At 31.0% G+C, this 15,177-nt stretch overlaps 1 long non-coding RNA gene across 1 annotated transcript in view; it reads right to left on the bottom strand.

Moving 5' to 3' along the window:
• Positions 1 to 592: 592 nt before the first annotated feature.
• LOC118195761 (uncharacterized) overlaps positions 593 to 15,177 on the bottom strand; it is a 40,002-nt gene continuing 25,417 nt past the window's right edge. The window contains exons 2-3 of the long non-coding RNA XR_015043905.1: positions 3,459 to 3,514; positions 593 to 982 (exon numbers count right to left, since the gene is read on the bottom strand). This is a non-coding gene — a long non-coding RNA (uncharacterized LOC118195761). The remainder of the gene's footprint in view (positions 983 to 3,458; positions 3,515 to 15,177) is intronic.

Raw genomic sequence — 15,177 nt, 5'->3', positions numbered from 1 at the left:
TATTAATTTTTCTATAACATACGTTTAGATTTTTTTTTCTCAGAATTTTACCTCATTTTATGTTACAAATAGGCATTATTTCAATAAGTTTGGAAGATTCATATCTTGAGTTCAGATCTTCACTTTATTGATGTCATTAACTATGTCTTCAAAGATATCCCTACTACTATGATGGTGAAAACTTGCAGTGTCTTATCATAATGTCAAGTTTAATTTTCATCTGTTAAACTCTGATTAACATCATCCAAGATAGTCTGGTATTTATAAGTAACATACTGAGGTAACCAAGTTTCATGCATATATATAATTATTTTAGATTTGGATATATTGCTAATGTTTACGTCAGGAGTGTATAGCTATTTTGTAATTGAAAGCATCTTCTTTTTTTAATTGCAATCTGTTGGTGTGGGGGGAATATAAAATAAAATTATGTAAAGTGTCATGCATGTATTTCACATAAACAGAATTAATTTTGTTTTGGATATATTGCTATGTTTATTTTTAGTTGCAATATACTGGTATATGGGAAAAGTATAAATAAAAATTATGTAATGAATGAGTGGTCAATGCCATTGATGACACCGTGTTTTTTTAATTTTTTGCATTATCTATCATATAGTAAAGGTTATAAATACTGCATTCATATTTTTTATACTATAAAATTCTATTGGCTTATGAACTTTGAACTATGTAAAGAAATCTCTCAGATAACTGTTAATCAATAATACAAATTCTTTCATGCAGATGTATTATTTATACAATAACTATTTAACACGAATTAAACAATAATTAAAATTATTAATTCATTATGTCAACTTTGTCTAAAAATAACATAATCATTTCCACATTTTGGGATGCTTTATATTTTTCCTGTTATTTGCATAACTTAGTGTGCAGCCGATGCCCACATCCAAAACGAACGTTCATTGGTTTCTGATACTTTACTGGTGACTAGATAATGTTCCAATTTGTCTTCACATACCTTTTCAAAAGACAGGCATCATTAGAAGTTGCTTTATATTTTCAAATAATCAAAAACAATACTATTTTTCAGAATTTTAGTTATTAATGTAAATGCATTTTACATTACCATGCACTATTGCATTTTATAATTTCAGAAAATATAGACATACCAATGAAATATTAAAACATTAACCTCTTCTTCTAACAAAAATTATTATAAAGCAAATAAAAAACATCTTTTCATCTCAAGCTCCCGTTCTCCAAAAACTGAATAAAATCTCCTCTGTTATTTCACCATTTCTGATATTTTATACGAAACATTCGGCAGTATTCTGAAGTCCAATTATAAATACTTATGTTCTGGTAATGAAATTTCCTGTATATCATTATATATTTTGTTCAACGAAATTTCTCTTCCTAGCAAACATCCGTTGTCGAAATAAATTACTTCAAGTTTTTATGTCTGAAGAGCTCTGTGTTCTACATTCTTCGATAGCTATAGCTTTTAACTGCTTATTATTAATTTGGAATTGTATATGCATACAAAGTTTATTTTGTTTTATCCAGCAACCAATAAATTAACTTCTACAACATTTTCCAGAATACGTTTTCATCTCGCAAGCAATTGTGTTATCACATCACCTAACAAGCGATGCTATTAGGTACCAGTCATTCAGCCAATAGTTATTCAGCATTTTCTCTATAGGGGTATTGCGAGTACGTGTTAGGAATATGCATCTCGGATTACGTAGAACTATCCTTGCTTATCTATCATCTTTACCAGACTTCAAAAATTGATAAATACTAACTCTACCATTTCTCCTACCCAATTTGGATTCCATGGAAAACATTCTACTACTTATCAAATTCTTCGCATTATCAAACACATCCACATAAGTTTTAATAATAAAGAATGTGCAGTTGGCTGCTTACTCGACATCAAAAAAATGCCTCCGAGAAAGTATGGCATTCTGAAACTATCCACAAAATGATAAATTGTAATTTTTTTACTTACCTCATGAAAATCATCAATAGTTCTCTCCAAAGTAAAAAGTTCATGAGTAAAATCTGGAACTCTTTCTCCTTTTAATTCAGTTCAAGCTGATGTTCCACAAGGTTTTGTCCTTTCAGCTCATCTCTTTAATAATTTTATTAATGATATGTCTAATCCTCATCATACTCTTCTTGCCAAATCTGCAGATGACACAACTCTGTTATGCAGGTCATGCATGCCAGACGTAAATAACATCTGAATCAAAGTACAGAAAGCTTTCGTGGCAGTTTATCCCTTACTAAAAATAAACTTTCACCTAAGCATTGAAAATAAAAGAGTTATTTCTCTAAGTATGATGACCCTGTCATTCTGTATGAAGCCCCAGAAAGGGTTGGTAGTCCAAATCGAAACCAAAAGAAGTTACAATAAAATAAGTTTCTTCACATCATCTCTCATGTCCCAAGGTTTTTACGAAACAGTATCATCCATGCTGACCTCAAGATCACGACCACTGAATAGGAGCTTTCTAAGACTTGCCGAAAATCATTTCACAACCCTGCCCATGTCTAGCTCAGCTGAAATTTTGGAGATTTTAAATTACGACCACACAGATATGCAGAGGTACAAACGACCTTGCACTGTACATCAAGACTCAACCTGAAGTCTGGAAACTACCCTGCATTTTACTTTCCTCCCCACTCTCTTAGCACAACACATAAAGTTCTCACCTCCGAATTGTCAGATCCAGAGTTCGAGTCCCACTTTTTCTCTGATTTGTATCATATTTTTACTTATGCATATTTAAACAAGCTTATTCCTACGTACAACTAGTTATCCAAGATTCTTTTATGTCTGCATTATGTTTTTGTAAATGCTGTAAAGTCTTACTATCAAAATTTTTTACATCTTTCTCAACTGCAATTTTAAATTTAAGCAAAGACTACAGTTTATCATCTCAGAATGATTTTTATGATTAATCTTTGGCTTTTACGTGGCTTTATGCTTCATCCTTTTTATCCAAAGTACCCCCGATTCAATTTTCCAAGATGATCTCGTTAAAGCCACAAGGCTAAAGTTGGACATGCAACTAAGATAATGGTATTATTGCTTGCAAGCTGACGCATAGGTCCAACATGCTTCTTTCTTAGAAATTTTGGTATGACTCGAGGATTGCATTTTATGCTAATTTTGGTTGTCTATTTGCATTTGGTGGAGCAATGTTTACCTCATGTGTTAACTGTGTGTTTTAATTCCCCTCTTTACATTCGTAACTTTTCTTTTAGCGTTTGAAGCTTATTTTTTTAACTCGAGTGTATTATGTCATTTATTTCAATGAATTTATCAATTTCAATAACATTTCTTTTACTTACACAAAATAATTTCCTATTTGTGCATACATTTTACATTGCTACCATCAATCAGAAGTCTTTAAATCATAGTTTGAAAATAAATAAATAAAAAACTGGGGAAGGGGATGAATATGAGAGTAAATACAGTATACCTTTATATATATCATAGTAACTGCCTAGGTCATCTGTGCTTCAATCTGGCCCTCCCCTTTACATAAAATAAAAAATAATATGTGAGAAATGTGAGCTATTATTTGTTTAACAGGGCATAATTTAAACTCCTATTACAAAGAAACGATATACATAATGTGAAGTTATTTGCATTAAATATAAAAGAAAGAACTGTCAGTATGAAAGAAAAGGCCTTTGTTTAATTCATGTCAACAATTACTTCTATCAAACCAGTGGAGAGCTATGAAGATTTGAAGAAAGGATTCACACATTATCCTATAAAGACAAAATGTCTTTTCTAATAATATGTTTTACTTTTGACAGCAACAAAAAAGAAGAAAACAAAATGTAAGAAAAGAAATCATTTTTAAATTAAAACATCACAAAATTTTAGAGATTATAATTGATGTTTGATACTAATAATCATGAATGACCAGTCTTAAAAATTCCAACTTACAAGTTAATTAATAAAACACTTATATTGATCATTCAATGTAAAATGCTTCCATAGAGCTCGATGACTTCTCCAAATAGCAAGAGTATAAACTGCATGCCCTGATGTTCCAAAAACACAGTCAATTTTTCTTTCAACACATTGATCTTTACTAAGGTTATTTAATTTTTGTTGATTTTGGCTGAGGATTTGAGAAATTATAAACATGTGCTAAATATAGCAGTTCATTTAAATTCAAAGATCATTTAGCATTACATGTGCTTATTTACTCTCACGAAAATGTTTATGCAATAAATAATTTGCATGCATGAGTGAATTAGCTAAGGAGTTTATTAAAAAATGCAGCCTTTGCAAGGATATCTCTCATATACAGTCAAAAGTCGTTAATTCGGACACCTATAATTCGGAATGATCTATAATCCGGACCTCAAAACTAAAAACTTTCTGCGCATGCGCCGCGTTGACACATGCGCATAGGCGTTTACGCGTGCGCGTAAGAATCTTTTACGACTGCGCATATGAGTGTGCTCAAGTGCAGAATACGTTTTCGCGTGCGCGTTTTATGTATAATGGATGTATAAGCTAAAATTATCTAATTATCTATTTCAGTTAATGTTGATGATTGCGTTGTTCCTTAATTTTCGAATTGGATCCGGCTTATTATTTTTTGCAGACTGTAAGAGCAATTTTATAAAAGTAAGCTTAAACTTTCGATTATATCAAATAGAATTTCCGATATATATTTGTTAATATGTAAAGGATCTAAAGCGAAAGTATGTTTTGAAATCCGAAATCTGTTTATCAATTCCACGCTGCTCGGCGGGGGGAACGGCGCAGCGGGCGCGTAATGAATTGGAAGTTGATCTGTCAGCACTATCCTTATCTTCAGGGCAGATGTTTTTATTTTATTTGGCTTATAATTCCTTACCAAATTAGTATTTCATCTCGATGTGCTCCGTCTTTGATATGATTTAAAACAAGTTCCTCGTCATTATAATTCGCTTCCGATAGCGAAGAAAGTGACAGAGGTTAGTGAAAACGAAAAAATTTCGATTGACAAATTAGTGGGTGTTCTCGACACAGCAATTATAGGACTTGAACAGCGGAACTTTGTAACTGAACAAGAAATTATGTCTGTTTAATAGAATTAAAGAGAAAGTATTATCACATGAAACGAAGCAAAACTTAAACCACTTACATTGAAAGAAATGTTTAATAAAGTAAACAAATAAATATTAAGCTTTTTCTTTTTGCAAATTTTGATACCCTTTAGATCATAATTGTTCTTTATTTCATAAATTACGGTTTCATATTTTTAATTTTAGAATTTCTGCATACCATCTTACGAGATTTAAACTGATGATCTATAATCCAGAAAAATCGATAATCCGGAATCGCCGAAGTCCCGACGAGTCCGGATTAACGACTTTTGACTGTATAATCTTCAAATGTTTCCCACTGCATGACTTTTGTTCTTGTGAAACTTCAGCTGAACCCCACTTTTTTATACTAATCACCATAATGCCATTTCTTTCAAACTGTAAATACAAATAAGAAAATATCTAGAATTACAAAATAAACTTACTTTTAAGTTCTGAAATTTTATTTGAATTTTCAAAATTGAACACAACGTAAAACAAACAATTAAAGTCAAGAAATTATCGAGTTGGTGTAGACTTTTACCTTTTGATTTGTAAAAAAATCGGAAGATTGCCCCAGGCTGGTTGCATTAATACTTAATACCTTATATTTAATTTAATTAACTTATATCTTAACATATAGTCTTCACTGATACTAAAAGGTTATCTCCTCAGACTTTTCCAGCATGTTATTAAAACCAAGAATAAGGAACACTATTTTTAGCTTCACACTAGCTTCATATTTCACTCTACAAATTAGAATGTTAGTGCCCATTGTAGCAAAGAAAATTTTTACTATGATGAATATTTAACCATGTTTCTAAGTGTGACAGAAACAAAACAACACTAATAACTTTTAAGTCCGTAATTAGTCAAGCTTCTCATCCAACATGTTAACGCATTAAAAGCCCCGTTTCCATTAGTGCGTTACCAACACGAACATTATGCAGACGAACGATCGTTTACACCATTGCGCTGGATCAGGGGCGTAGCTAGAGGGGAACATTTGTCCCCGGGCGCAGAATCTAAGAGGCGCCAAACTGATGTTACGACATTTTAGAATTAAATGTTTTCCATCCTTGGCAAGCAGTAGGGGGCGCGAAATCTTCAGTTGTCCCTGGGCGCTGAAAACCCTAGCTATGACTCTGCGCTGGATTTATGCTTACGGAAGTTCGGTCAAAGAATATGTATTGACTAGACTTTCTTTGGTTCGGTGATCAATTGCATTCATTGCCACTAGATGTCTCTCATTTAACTTACGAGTTTCGGACTCTAAAAATACTTAAATTCGATGCTGTTGGAAAGTTTTAGTTCTGCTTATGAACTGTGAAAGTAAAGCAAGTTAGCAGTTTTTAGATAAGTAAAGTTACAATGCATATTATGAACATGTCTAATTGCATAGAAGCCGGAGTAATCTTAAAAATTTCTTTGCATTTCTAGAAGCCTTAAATATTAATGAAATAATATATAATTAAAACTGAAATGTACTGTTACTGCAAAACAAACAAACAAAAAAAAAGTTATAAACACATTTAAAAATAGCTGGTACCTTAAATATACAGAGCAACTGTAAAGAAAAGTTCACAATATTTACACAAAATTTGCTATGCTTGCATACTGCTGGCTGCTATGTAAGATTGTATATTTTTAAAATGTGTGCAAATTTGGGAAGAAAACAGATACAGTACAAAGTCTAAAATCTGGAATGATCTATAATCCGGACCTCAAAGCTACAAACTTTACGCGCATAATGCGTTTACGCATGCGCGTTTAATGTATAACGGACGGTATAAGCTAGGCTAAAATTATCTAAGGCATTTCTATGTCACGAACAGACACTTGTCAGATTGCGCGAAACCAGCCTCTCCTTGGTATTTCTCCCCTTGTGACGCATGGTCACCTCCTCTCACCTACCTCCGATGCCTCCTTGGCCCGTCCTGTTTTTACCGTCATGTGCCCATACGGCTAATTCTATCATTGAGCAGGACACGTCTCTGCGATACCGGTATGACTGACTGACTGACTAAGGCATTTCAGTTAATGTTGCAGATTGCGCTGTTCCTTAATCTTCTATTTGGATCCGGCTTATTATTTTTTGAAGACTGTTAGAACAATTTTATAAAAACTAAGCTTGAACTTTCGATTATGTCAAAAAGAGTTTCCAATTCTGGAGCTGCCAAAGGATCTACAAAGCGAAAGCATGTTTCGATGTCCATTAAACAAAAAGTGGAATTACTGCAAAAAATGGATAAAGGCCTATTCGTTTCAAAATAACGCGAGAAGTATGGCATTGGAAAGTCCACTATATATGACACAAGCAAAAGGAGCTTTTTGAATTTTTTAAGGAAGCATCTTAAACAACTTATATTGAAAGAAATGTTTAATAAAGTAAACAAACAAATACTAAGCTCTTTTTTTTTTTTTTTGTAAATTTTGATACCCTTTAGATCATAATTGTTCTTTATTTCATAAATTACGAATTCATATTTTTAATTGTATAATTTCTGCATGCCATCTTACCAGATTTAAATTGATGATCTATAATCCGGAAAAACCCCTAATCTGGAATCGCCGAAGTGCAGACGAGTCCGGATTACGGACTTTGTACTGCTGTATATAAAATTTTAGCATCAGTTTCTTCAGTGTCATAGCTGGATAATTTATTAGAAATCTCATTTGTTTTAAAGTGCACTATGCACAGTTATATTTTATGCATAATCCATAAAATATTATTTGTAATTTATAAATTTTTAATTCATAGATTTTTACAGACGAATTTATAAAGATAAACTTTTTTCCCTTTATATATGCATACATACCTAAGGTAAATAAAATGGAAATATTTAATTTATTATATCCTGTGCTTCAGCTGGAGAGGACTGAATTTTAAAGAAATTATTATAATAAGTTTTTTAAAAAATGTTCAGGGTATTAATACTGCCTCATGTTGACTGGTATTGAAAGTTTAGAGCTAGAAACATCCCAAAGTCTCATCACATACATTCACACAAAAGTGAAACGAAAAAAAAAATTTATATATATACAGGAAGTATACTTTAAATTCGCGTTATATTATAATAAATAAATTCTTGAGGGGAAAATTTAACTAAATAAGAGCATAAATAAAATATTATATTTTATGCACACAATAATAGAAATAAATTTTAAAACACAAATATAGATCAAATTGGAACACAGAACTAAGAAAGTTGCAAACGAGGTGGAAAAAGAGTATAAGATTCGAACTCACGACCTTAAAAGTCAAACTTTGCTACCCTCAGCTTTAACACTATAGGATATTTGCTAAATAGTTTTCTACAGAAAGATATACGCATGGCCAGGGTTAAAGTATATGTGTTATCCTTAGTTGTTATAATAGTGTTCATATTTTCAAATTAAATACTGTCAAAATAATGATTTTAAAGTGTGCTATACAAAAGTGTGTTTCTTAATTTTTTTTAAACTGAAATAACCTAGCACATTTCTTTTTGATGCTTTCTATTACAAAAAATAAATGCTACATATTTGCAGAAACATATATGTGAAAATGTTGGCTTTTGGCCCCTGGGAAAATAAATTTACTGTTCTTACAACATACAATATTATATATATTCTTCAGAGTAGATACCATTAAGAAAAATTTGTAAAGTCTCTCATTTCATTTCACTTTTTCTGCACTGGAACAATTAAACTCAATTTCTGCACTGAATATATTTCTTATATCCTGGAAAGTTTCAGAATGGACAAATGGGCTGATGACAAAAATATGCGTCTTTCACTGGAAGAAATATGGTACATCTTATGATATAGTGGAAAGAGAGTGCATTTTTCGTTTTTAATGCAACTCCACCAGCAGCCAAGCAGGATGACCCTAAGCTGGGTAGTCCAATATAAACTCTGAAATTCTTCGTCATGTGTCAGCTACTGTCAAGCCTGATTCAGAAGTAATTCAGTATATATGCCAGTTTCTAATTCTCTTGTGTATGTTAATGCCTGATGTTTGTTGAAGAGACAATTTTTCATATATAGTTGACAGTAAATAAAAGTTCCTACGAAAAGACACTGCATGACTAAGGAACAACTAATTTATGCAAATTTTCATTCCTTACAGAAATACAATCAGAGGAAAAATAACCACAAAGGATGTTGTAGGGAAAGATCTTAATCATATGAAAGGCAGAGCAAGCATGTTGCTTTCTTATTCATAACTAACAGCAGTAATGTTTGAGAGAAAAATATCATAAGTTTCTTGAAATATTATTCTAAATTTTAATTTTTGATGTCAATAAATGATTGCAAAATGTCTGCAAGACATCATATGAGGGTGTATGATTGTTCTCGAGCCATTGGACAGCTTAAGGCAAAGTGTCACTCAATTTTCCATAGCTAATTAGGTGCATTTAAGAATATTAACAGTTTAAGAAGGAAATAGAGATGCCGCACTTGCAGAAGTTAGATATATCAGTCTAGTCGCAATTAGGATTAGAAATGCTACTCCTTGTCAGACAGCCTTACCAATGTTTTCGAGATTTATATACTATTTGCATCTCTCTAATTAAATAATGTTGGCTTACATGCATAGGAGTATATTCAGCATGAATTGCACTAAAGGACATCATAAGAGAATATTATATTGGAGTCAGAAGCATATTTGCTAGAGTTAGCAAAAGAATCATATTCTCTGACCAGTTTAGCTTTACCATGAACAGAGAGGAACTCGTTATTATCACCAAGATATTCAAAAAGAAAATTCATCACTATGGCTAAGGAGTAAACTGGAGGATTGTGTATCATGCACAGCAACAAAATCTCTTTTTCACACCTTTGATAGAGGTACAATGACATCACACCAGCATTGCATTAAATTTCGTCTAGCTCATGTCAACCTTTCCCAAGGTCATTTGTTCTAGATTTATCTTCAGGACTGACAATATTCATGATCATGAATTAGCTGAAGTGTCTGAAACAGTAGCAAGGGAAGATATTGCGCAAGACCTACATGCCAAGCAGCACTGTACTGCTCAAAGACAGAACACACTTAAAATTGTACGAGGACTCATATTTGTCCTGATAGATGAGAAACACAGAATCCTTGAAGATGCCCTTGACAATTTAGTAAACAGCATGTATAATACAAATATGTCTTTACTGTCAAAGGAAATTACATTGAAAAATTCATATCTGACCTTAATTTGAGCAGAATAAAATTTTTTTGTAATTCCTGAAAACAACTATATGCGACATCACTATTTCCTTTTGCTTATTCAGTTCCACCATGTTGTACTACCTGCAAAGTTCTGCATAATAATGATAAATCAGAATCTCTATTAAAAATATGCTAAGTGTCATTTTGTTAAACATGTCTATCATAGTTATGACCAAAAATGGCATTGTTCGCCAACAATTGTGAAGCAGTGAATAAATTTAATTATGTATATGTATTGATTTTAGAAGGCAAACTTTGCAACACAATTACTCAGGAAACAATGCAAAAATATGATTTTATACACATTTTCATACGCATATTTTCTCCATTATGTAAGTAACAAAATATCTTGTTAAAAGACACCCATGTCTGCTCTTTACAATACATTTGTCAGCAAATAACATATACAAAATCATAAATATATGTATAAAAATTACATTAAATTCTACTTCTTTGTATTTTACCCATATCAGCATCAATTTATGACTGTAACTATTAAGGCTGATAAATCAATCACTTGTAATATTATGAACTTTGTCTTGTAAATTTAATACATATACAGATGCTAATGTAAATATTTGCATCTACATCTTTTCCATACAGTTCTGTTATTGGGGGGCGGATCGGATTTAGAAATGTACGAATGTATATGCATGTGTATGAATGTGCATATATGTGTATATGTATATACATATACAAATGTTGTATGAACTTAAATCCATTTAGTGCGAATACAAGTTATTATTACTTGCGCAAGTTAGTTAATAATAATTTATTTCCTAAACAGTATTGATTAATTGATGATATTATCTCCTAAGTTTAATTAAAGTAGAATTATTTTAAAAGTGTGCATCCATACTGGTAAGTTATATTTTGAAAGATGTTTTAAAGTAATATGTATACATGAACACACACATTCATACATTTTTGCATTTGTTCCTGATAACAGAACAGTACCCTCTTTTCTCTTATTCAGTTACTAACCGCTATGTGGCTAGCCTTCATCTGGCTTCTAAATGTGCCGGAAAAATGCCTACAAAATTAAAAAACTACAGGGAATTTTACTCTGCAGAACTTCAACAAAAAAAAAAAAAAAAAAAAAAAAAAAAAATTGGTAAAATGTACTACATATAAAAAAAATTACAATGAAATAAGCAATATCCCTTAATACAAATATTAACTATTATAATAAATAAATTAACCAACTCCTCGTTGCCTTCTTTTGACAAATGTTCAGTATCCAAGAGAAACATTAAATTTAAAATCTGCACAGAATTACTGCCCTTATTTTTTCCAAGTGGCAAACAGCCATTGTTGCTGATATCATGAGAGAGAATTACGGATTTGATGCAATTTCATCAAAAAACATAAAACAAAAAAATCTCATTCGAATTTTCAAAAAATCGCTTCGAGGTGCACTGGCTCTTGCCTAGATGCACATGTGTACCAAATTTTGTACCCCTGAGTCTATTAGCTTATCCACAGCATGAACTAAAGACACAGACAGACTCTTCCTTTTATTATATGTAGCGATTTGAGGATGTTACCCACACATCTTACCATTCAGAATTGCTTGAAACTTTGTATACTCTGCAATGTATATTTAATTATTATATTCTATTTCTTGAGAAATGCATCTTGAAGTTTACTTCGATTTTTCCATAAAATATCTATCCTCACACTCCCATGGAAATGATCAATATTTTCCTCATTTTCATTTGGTTGATAATTTTAGTCCTTTTTCATCCATTTACGTTTACTCACAGCAGTAAATAAAAGTAGGAAAAGTAAATTCAGAAACTGTTATCTTATCAAAATCAAGTGCTTCCACAGCTATGAAAAAAGAAGAAATGAGAGGAAAATTTTGCTTCCAGTTGCCTATTTTAAAGAACATAGTATAGTATAAACGATATATCATGTATATTCATGTAATTAATTTTATCTTAGACAAAAGTGCATAGCAAAATCCTATATTAGTATTTGAACACTCTTTTGTTACACATGTTTGCATTTAGATTTATAATTCTGCATGTAAATATATTTGTAAAATAGTTTTTATTTCACTGTACTTCAGAATTTGTTCTTAATTTACAGCAAAATCAATTTCTGCACATAACAAGAGGTAAAAAATTACATAATATAAAAATTACTTAAAACTTTGTATGAATACAAAAGCGCATGTTAACCTTCATATTGACATTAAAGACTAACATCATTCAGATGTGTTTAAATATATTCAATAAGAGAAATATATCAGAAATTTCCTTCCATATGCAAGAAGCAGATTGTAAATGATACTCTATGGGCATAGCCACCTCAAAATACGGCTGGGGGGGACACTACCACTCCAATGCCTACACTATTCTTCTACCTATTACAGCATTTTCAAGTACATAGGTAATTACTACATGATGAATAAGAATTGTAGTATAAATTTTATCCATACTAAAATTATATAACATAACTACGGATAACTGCATTCAAATATTGTATTTTTAATTATTACATTACAAACATATTAAATGAATCCTAATAATTCAAACATTGAGTATGTTTGAATTATTACATTACTACAAACATACTCAATGTTTTTGTTTTTCAACATAACTGCTTTAATCTTTATTAAAGCAATTTTTAACAAGCATAATACATGAAATAATTAATAACAAAAATAGAATAATGTTAGTAAAAGTACTTCTAGTATTTTAACTTCATTTCTGACGTACACACTCATAAAGCAATATTAAATGAATTTTGAAATATATTTTACTTTGGATTCATAATACAAGTATAAAGATAAATAAATATATAAAATCCATATTTCTCTCCTTTATAATTACACAATAAAAATAATGAATAAAATACATAAAAGTTGCAAATGCATCATTTATTTTGGACATAAAATTAAATTGCAAATAAAAAATGGGAAAAAAAAATGCAAACATTTTTGTGGCCTTCCATTTTGGTTCAGCAAATAAAATATTCCTGAATTCCATTTTTTGTGGCTGTAAACTAGCAAATGTATCAATAATTTTGTCAATTAATATTTCTTTGGTATAATAAATATGCATTAGTGTCAAAGAACTTCTATGCTTTTCCATCATAGTACTTGTATTATAAATCTGTAATGTTTTCGAAGCACTTTTGAAAGTTCACTTTCGCAAAATGTTATCGGCAATGTAGCTGCTATGTGCAAATGCACATCAGTATTTTGAAAAAAGTCTTTATTCCATATTTTCCAAAAATGTCTTTTCAAGCCAAAGCTGGTGTGTCTGACAGCTTTCCTTTGGGAATAGAATGTCATAGCCAATATTTCATCTCTGTGTTTAGAAGCTCTGGAGAAAGTAAATCATTTTACATGTCAACTTCAACTTATTTACAGCAATTTTATTCACATGATCAGCACAAATTGATGGTAGTATGCAAAACAGGATGTAGTCTTTTCTAAATTTGAAAATTGAGATTTTAAATGGAACATGAAATAATCAAGTAAAGGGATTGCAAAAATAGTTTTGTATTAATTAAACACAGAATCACAATGAGCATTATTTTGATAGACATGCTTTCAATGATGCATTTTAAGCTATACATCTGATTTTTACGCATTTGCCCAGCATGATAAAAAATACTCTCAAAACTCTTTTCTACATTTTTACGCTCATAAATATAGAACTCAATTATTTCCTGGACTATGTTAAAGACTTCCACGATATCAACAGCTCATCCCTGAAGTTTAACTGTAATTCCTTCTCAATGAGACAGATAATGATATGCTGTTATGAATGTTACAATGAAAGCAGATGAAATGATGTCTTGCTTAGATTGTGCACACCACTGTTTATGCATCAGCATTTCATTTGGTTGAGTACAGAAGGTGCTCTAGGACTTCAATGCCATCAAAAATCTTTGACAAAAATGCTGGTATGCCTTATGCCTCATGGCCCATCTTCTCCAGCAAAGGTCTATTATTTTTCGTCAACCTAGATCCTGTGTTGGATTCTGATTGACAATTTCAGTAAGAAAATCATTTTATGGTTTAGCATATTATGTATTTCAGTAATTTTTTATGAATGTATGATTACAAGATTTGGGCAATGAGATTCAAGATTCAGGCAATTGCTTTTGGAGTGAAAGCTTTAATACGAGCTTGAACTTCCAACTCTTTTTTAATGACAAGTTACCTGCGCCATCATATAACTCTGACCTCTAATGTTGCTAGTATCTAACCCGAATTTTGAAATTATTGAAATTATACAGGATGAAATATATTCTCTGGTAATCCTATCTAGTATGAGAAAATCTAAGAATTCTTCTCTAATATTTTTTAAACTGTCGACAAATCTTAGATACAATGACAAATCTTAGATACAAGTTTCTGCATTATTTGAAGTGTCCTAATCATCCATAAAGGAATAAAATTTTGCACAAGTCTTAAAAAAAAAAATCAATTCTGGACAAACACATAAGTGTAAATGTTTAGGTTATTTGCTTATGGTAAAAGCATCACAGGATTACCTGCCTAATGTGTGGGATCGCTTCATGGAGGATTTTCTAATAGAAACTGGATCATATTCACATTATACATAAAGAAACTATGAAAAACCAATACCTCTGCTATCTTGCTCCTCGGAATTTAAGCCCAATTGAATTATTAGTGATCAGAAATTTTATTCATGAGCGTAAAATGTTTCATAATGAAATTCAGAATGTGTGAAGCTTGAAACTCTTTTTTTTTTACTAAGCAATGTAAAAGTAAAATGCAGTGTGCATTAGAAAACAGAAGTTACACATTTTATATAAATAAATTGTTAATTTTTATTTTTTAACGATGCATCTCCTGCATTTTTCGAACGACATAATATGTTTGAAAAGCAAACATATATCTATTTTTCTTTTTTTTT

Source organism: Stegodyphus dumicola, chromosome 11, assembly GCF_044657685.1.
Source record: "Stegodyphus dumicola isolate Sdum_Otavi_A_Nest chromosome 11, ASM4465768v1".
In the NCBI taxonomy this organism is placed as follows: domain Eukaryota; kingdom Metazoa; phylum Arthropoda; class Arachnida; order Araneae; family Eresidae; genus Stegodyphus; species Stegodyphus dumicola.
This window is presented reverse-complemented; position numbering and strand designations above follow the sequence as displayed.